Source organism: Urocitellus parryii, chromosome 14 (assembly GCF_045843805.1).
Source record: "Urocitellus parryii isolate mUroPar1 chromosome 14, mUroPar1.hap1, whole genome shotgun sequence".
Taxonomy (NCBI): domain Eukaryota; kingdom Metazoa; phylum Chordata; class Mammalia; order Rodentia; family Sciuridae; genus Urocitellus; species Urocitellus parryii.
Window position 1 is genome coordinate 16,498,908 of NC_135544.1, and position 7,671 is coordinate 16,506,578.

At 43.2% G+C, this 7,671-nt stretch overlaps 1 pseudogene; it reads right to left on the reverse strand.

The window, feature by feature from the left end:
• Positions 1-464: 464 nt before the first annotated feature.
• LOC144250058 (ras-related protein Rap-2a pseudogene) lies at positions 465-3,706 on the reverse strand (annotated as a pseudogene).
• Positions 3,707-7,671: the final 3,965 nt, after the last annotated feature.

Sequence of the window (7,671 nt, forward strand, 5' to 3'; positions counted from 1 at the left end):
TTCCAAACCCCACTCTGGTCCCTTCTAACCACAACCCCAATAGCTATGGCCAGAACTTAACTGTTACAAGTGTCTCTCCCACCAAAACAGCCAAGTCCTCTGCTCACCTGACTCGGCATCACACTCTGCAGCCTAAGGACATGGCCATGGACACTACTCCCTCTTCTATGGCAGTGATATTTCCATCTCCAATGATAGCTCCAGTCCAGGCCCCCAGGTCTAGGGTGCTAGGTAGCACAGGCAACCAGCAAATGGATCATTCTCCAGTGGTTCCTCAACACCTCAACTCTCCTGTTCCAACTCCAATTTGAACAATTCCTGTGTACCACCAACCACTCCTCAGTGTGCCATTCTGGGAAGCAATGGAGAACCTCTTTTTGCAATGCCCTCCTGCTCATTGTGATCCCAGCTATGAACCAGCACTGGCCTCCCTCCTGGCAAGGAGAGCCTCTGCACCATCACACTCAAAGCTTGCAGCTGATGAGCCCATGGATACCACCTCTCCTTCCAAGGCTGTCATCTTCCAGTCTCCTCCTGCCTCCCAGAACAACTTTGGACCATAATATGGGGTGCTTACTAGTTCTGGGAACCTCCATCAGATGGGCAGCATTGCCTCGAATCCCATCTCCACAAATTGGGGTACACATCAGATGCAGGGACAGAGTGCCAGTCTCCAGCATCCATGAGGTTCTGGAGCACGGGTCATCTTTGTCAGGATGAGCAGCATAAGTCATGTACCTCAGGATTTCTGCAAAGAGTTGGTCCACCATGATCTCACTCTTAGAAGAAGTCTGTATAAAGAGGTAGCCACACTCTTCAGCAAGACATCTGCCTTCATTGGAGGACACTTCTCCCTCACTCTCCATGTCCATTTTGTTCCCAACCAAGATGACTGGCACTTTCTCATAATGCTTCACTTAGATGATCTGGTCCCAAATGGACTTGATGTCTTGGAACCCTGCTGGTTGACCATGCTGTCCAGGAGGACGAAGCCCTGGCTGTAGTTGATATACAGGTCCCCCAGGGATGTGAACTGCTGGGTGCTAGTGGTGTCCAGGATCTGCATCACCGATGGTGAAGAATTCACCCCATCTTCTGTGGTAGAAGTCTTCAATGTTGGGGTCCTATTTCTGGATAAAAGTGCTGATCCTCACAAACTGCTCAGTCAGAGCAGATTTGCTGACCCCATAGGAGCTGAGCACCACCACTTTGTACTAGTGCAAATGTCCTCCATGGCTGCTGTCTCTGCTGCAGCCAACCACATAGACCTCCCGCCAGCCACAGTGCACTCCAGACCATGCTGTGTGGCTGACCCCACCACCTTCTGTAGGCTCCCTCTTCTCATAGTGTTGAGAGACAACAGGGCTCTGGAGGTGGGCAGCAGCTGAGAGAGCAGCTGCCCTGCTCCTGGGCTGAGTCAGGCAGGATGCAAGCTCCCCCAGGTGCCTGGAAAGACTCTTGTCATTATTTTTAGTTGTTCTGGAAATCACACTAATTGTGCAAATTATTTCACAATATAAAGAGAGTTAATATTTTCCCAGTACAAGTGCCCAAGGAAACCTGAAAGTTCCTCTTAACTCTAACCCAGGGCCTTGTTCTTTATTTTCTCATTCACTTTAAAAATTCATAAATGAAATCTTTTTTTTCCTGCACCTCCGTTATGCGAAGTTTCAGGGTGGCTTTGCCAGCCTCAAAATGTCTTACTAAAAGCCCTGGGGGACATCCCTTGGAAGTGTAGGCATGGATGAAATAAATCAGCATCCCTGAGTCCCAGTGCCTATGGGTCCATGAGAGCCTAATTTCAGTGGCCCCAGTTAGTGAACAGATGGCCATGGCCTGATCACAGAGAGAAATACTTGCCAATTCGGGAAGAGCTCAGTGTGCTGGACCCACCTCTGTCCATACGTCCTCTGGTGCTTCTGCACTGGCTCCCATCTGTGCGTGGGAACACTCCTGCTTGGTTTCAGTGCAGAAGAGCACCGACTGGGCTCTGGCCTAGTCCCCTATAGTATAGTAATAGTCTTGATTTATTCCCTTTCCTTGTCTCATTTACTTGTCCACTCTGATTTTTATATCAACAAAAACAAAATGTAGAAGCTTTACTAAGTCATATAGATCCTTCCCACCTCTATTATTTATAATATAGTTGTCCTATGGTATCACATAAACATAAATGGACCCCAAATTCTGAAACCAAGGTATAATTTTAGCATTTTATCTCACATGAGATTAGAGAATCAAAGAAAATATGGCTATCACTTTCCCCCAGAAAATTACTATTTTATTTGCTCTCCTTTTATTCCTGAAGACAAATTTCCTATTTGAATATAGCCTGATAATTTCCATTCACCTCCTTCTGTGTCATCTCTGTGGGATTTGGAGTGCACTATTGGAAGCTGTGTATGAATTATGGGTTTGTTTGAGCCAACATAAGGCAGGGAAGTTACTTTTCTGGGAACTCCTGGGTGAAATTCCTCAGTTCGAGAAAGACCAGATCATGCTGGAGCCCCCTGCCTTAGCTACAACCCCAGGTTCTTGCTGCTCTAGTATTCCTTAGAAAAAATTGTCCTTAAAACCAGGAAAGGGAATAGACATGTGTTGGCTAAGACTGTTAAATAGTAGCAATGGAGTCTGTTATGCTAATAGTATAAGTGTTAAGACTGTCCTTTGTTTTCATGATTATGCATATTTAGAGCACTGCATATTACTTGTCCTATTACAGGAAAATTTAGCACATGTAAAAGAAGCCAACTTCCCCATTTCAAATTGTCTAAATATCGGAGTTGTATACTTTAGTCATTTGTATATCTCTTCATACTGTAGTGGTTTCTCCTTTTGTATTGACTGATACAGTAACCTGATTAAAAGGATTTTTTGTACTTGTCGTCATACCTTGAGTTAAAAAAAAACTGCTTAAGAAAAAAATAATACAATGTGATGTTTTGATATACATATATCTTATACAATAATTACTATAATGAAGCTAATTAACTTATCCACCCACTCACCACTACATTCTAAGTATGAAACAGAGTTTTAATGACTATAGGGACTTGGCTATAGGTTAGGGGTCCAGAATTCACTCATTCTGCATAAATGAAACTTTGTACTCTTTGGGCAACAGGTCCTGTTTTTCCAAACCCCAAGCTCCTGGCAACCACCTGCTTTCTGCTTCTAGAGAGAAACTAGTTTTGATTTTACACTTCATTGAGGTCATATAGCATGACCTTCTACATTTGCTTATTTCACTTAGAATAATGTCTCCTGAGCTCATTGGGGTTTCAAATGACATGATTTCCTGCATTTTGAAGGCTGAATATTATTCTGGGTGTCAAATGGTGACATGTTTTTGCATGTGGCCATAATCTTGAAATACAAGAAAAATAATAAGTTTTTTAAATCAGAAGTTATTTCTGAAAGAATACTACTTTTTAATTTTCTTTTTAAGTATCAGGGATTGTACTCACTCACCACTGAGCCATATCCCCAGCTCTTTTTGTCTATTGATTTTTATTTTGAGACAGGTTCTCACTAAGTGGTTTAGGGCCTTGCTAAATTGCTGAGGCTGGCTTTGAACTTGCAATCTTCCTGTTTCAACCTCCAAGGGGCATATGCCTCTATGCCTGGATGAAATAACACTCTTAAGTATCACAGGGATAAGTATTTGAGGACAATCTTTGGGGAGGTTGTGACTTACCTGAGGCATTGGGGTGAGCCTGCTGTATGTGCCTGAAAACACCATGAGTTGATAGAGTTGCAGGTGGACATGAGCCTGAACCTGCTAGTCTGGGAATCAAAATTTTTCACAGAAGTAACAGCCACACACTAAGAATAAACTCACACCGCTAAAACCAAATCACATTTTAAATAGATACATCTAGAAATGAAAATATTTGTTATAAAACTCTAGAATCAAGTGACCAAAATATGAACATTAAAACAAGTAACTTTGTGACTGACATATATTAGAACAAACTAAATCATTTTATGGAGTACTGATAATAAAGTAAAATCAATGATTCAGAGACCATGTAGATTTTGATATGTCTTTGGAAAGCTAAGTAATATAAATGGTTCTGGAAAAGAATTCTCAGATAAAGGGAATGACAACACATTTTGGACAGTGGCTGGAGTTGTCCCATTCTAAGAGAGTCTCATATGTAGAAACTCTAATCAGGTACAGGACCACCCTACAGAATGACAGATGCAATGGAGGTAATGACAAGAGACTCATACTGAATGAGTCAAGAACTATAGGAAGGAAGGAAGTTGGTATTTTAGCAAACATTACAGAGAAACCTTGGAGTGAAGCTCTGTTAGGATGGAAGAGCTTCACTGAATTCTGATGCTCATAAAAAAATAAAAAAGAAAACATTTTATTTGAAAACCAGGCACAGATGATTCCAGTTGCAATGGAGGTGTGGAGGGGAAACAGGAAGAAGCACAGAGTGACAGCAGCTCAGAACTCAGCAGCCCTCAGTGTTGGTGTCACCTAGTGAGTGTGCAAGGCAGTTTTCAAAAACGAGGTCAAAGGCACTAAGGAAAATATTAGAGAATGCAGGGGAATGAAAGGGACTGAGAAATGAGTGGTCAGGAACTCAGGAGAGAAATAGCAAACAGAAAAATCACTTCAGCAATGAAGAGTAAACCCCAGAAACCCAGGGAAGGACTGTTGCTTATACAAGTGAAAGTGAAAGAGGGGAACAGTTTCACACCCCATTAAGCGGGGGATGGAAAAAGACTTGAGAAATGTCTTAAAAACAAGGTTAGCTGAAGAAGAGCTGATATATGTATAAAAGTAAAAGCACAGCAGAGTCACAAAGCAAATATTAAAATGAGCATTCATTTCTTTGAAATAAAATTATAAACCTCTGGAATGAGTTCTTTAAGAAAATATTGAGCCCTGACTTAGAATTTCTGTCTCATAGGAAGGGATATTCTTGTGAAATCTTAAGAAAAGAAAAATTCTCTGGGTACCTGGATTAGAAGAGCAAATGCCATGCAAGAGAATAAAATGTCTCTCCTCAGCATTTTAGAGACAAACATTGTGGTGGAGACAAACAGACAATCATGTGTGTCAGGACCCTCAGGGACAGAAATGGTGAGCAGGAATTGACACCAGTCAGGCTGGCTGTTGCCAATATAGGACCAGGACCCAGGTCAATGTGGAAGACCTCAGGTCCTGAGATTTCTTTCAGAAAAAGAAATGGACTGCAGACAGTAAAGTTCCTAGGGAGTCACTGGCATGAGGAAAGATGGTCTGCCCTAAATTGTAAGTTACTATGATCATTTAAAGGAAAGTATAGGCCTAGGAGAAAATGAGTGTCATGCTGGTGGATACCAGGGTGACTGCTTCTCAATCTGGTAAGATCTCCCTCTGCTTATGTTTTTCTATGATGTGTTTTAAACACAACTGGTAACAGACTATCATTCACTTTAAAAACATCCAACATTAACTCATCTCTGTGCTTTTTTTTTTCTTCTTTGTATTGGGGACCAAACCCAAGGGTGTTAACACACTGAGCCATATCTCCAGCATGTCATATTTTTTAAGGATAAGGTCTCTCTGAGTTCCTTAGGGTCTCCTTAAGTTGCCGAGGCTCTCTGTGAACCCACATCCTCCTGCCTAAGCCTTCTGAGCTGCTGGGATTACAGGCATGTGGGACCACATCTGGCTATCTTTGTGCTTTTTCAATTAAAAAAAACAATGCTGTGGGATAACATAAATTTAATCATGCCAATGTATTCTAGCATTGGAGGGCTACAGAGATCACTGCTTTTTATTGTTTGTTTTTTAAAATAAAGAACCCTTGGGCAATTTAGTAATGAACTACATTTCCAGTCCTTTTTATTTTATGACAGGGTTTCATTTGTTTGCTGAGTGTCTTGATAGTTGCCCAGGCTGGCATCAAACTGGTGACTCTCATGACTCAGCTTCCAAATCATTGGGATTATAGGAATGTACCTCTGGGACCCACAGACTCTGCTCTGAATATGCATTAAAACTGACTTACATTGATATTATTTGATAATATGCCTAAAAGGGAACATAATTACAATGCTGTTCATTTAATGCTTCCATGCGAGTACCGCATTGAACTGATTTTAGGTGTTGGTTTTTGTTGAATGTGATATTATTTGCAAAAAGAGATATTTTGTATATCTATACGTGCCAAGTCCTTCAATACTATGAGAAATGGTGCCAGAAGGTGACCCAGATCTTAGAGGGCTTCACAGTGGATGGCTGTCTCTAGGACTTGGATGTGTCCCAGTTGGTCATTAAAGTTATAGAGCCCCTGCTTGAGGCCAGGACTGCTTGACCACAGGGCTGCAAATCTGGGTGGACAGTGAGTTACTGCTTTCATGAGAAGCTACGAAGACTCTTCCATGTTTTTCCCAGTCCTTCAGCACCTAGTAATTCACTTCCCATGACCCTGATGTGTTGGGGATGGAAGAGGCAGAGTGGAAGCCTGTCCATGCAGAGTAAGAGGTTGAAGCTATATGGTGGCATCTACACAAAAGACACAGTGAGCAGTCCACTCTGAGTCACACACTTTGGTGCTAATAGCTACTATAAAAAGTAACAGAGGCTGCAAGTGCTAATGGAGGCTTAGCCTGGCAGCAGGAGGAGCACCTATGGAGTGGTGAGCTATTACCTGGGAGTGTGTTCTTGTGGCCTCCTTCACTGAAGTGCATGGATTTGTACCATCTTCTTGTTTCCACTTGTGTGCTCATATAATAGCAGCCTCTGCAGAGCTGCCCTCAGTTTCTGGTTTCTTCCTATGCCAGGGACAAAGCGAGGCAGGCACTGGAGAATGTGGGCACCTATTTGTCTTACACTGAACCGCTCTCCTACACTCACATTTTCCCCCTTCCTCTTAGGATGAGAGGCATTGTGCTCACATAGTCAAGATAGTGAGTTCACAAACATAGTCAAAAACCTGCCTGCTGGTCCCCATTTTGCACTGTCATGCTTGTCTTCATAGGCTTGCTGGGCTCACCTCTCTGGGCTATCATGTATGGGAGAGGTGTTCCTCAAAGAAAGGAGTGGGGACATCAGAAGTACTTCCACTCTGGGTGGGGACATATGGAGTACTTGTGGCCTAGCACACCTCCTCAGTGCCTATGACTGCAGTGGTCAAGAAGACTCTTCTGGTGCAGGGACTGACTCATGGTCAACTAGAAGCAGCAGTTGGCAGTGTGGTGGGCCTTCTTGCCATAGACATCTTAGATTCAAGTCTCAAAATTGTGAGTGATGCAGGAGTGGCAGCAGCTGCTGCAATCTAGCCATGCCAGGTCTCCACAGGGGTGACAACAGCTACTTTGGCTACATGAATGTGCAACAGTGTGGCTGGTAACAACATGTGGGCCACTGTAGGTGACAGTGAAACAGTCAGGTGCATATTATGGCAGGGACCAACACAGATCCCCTTCCATTTCTTCTCAATATTTACAGAGGTACAGTGGCTCATTCCCTGTATTTCAGGTACTCTGGCCTCTCCCCTCATCCTTAGCCTGCCTTCTCCCTTTTGTGCTCCCTGAGGGCAGCATATAGGTCACTGAAGTACTGGCCCAGCAGAGATGATAGCTGGGTGATGGTGTCCATGATGCAGCATGCAGCAGGGACACCAGAGCACCACATAGTGTATGGCCCCATGGACCATGTCCCTG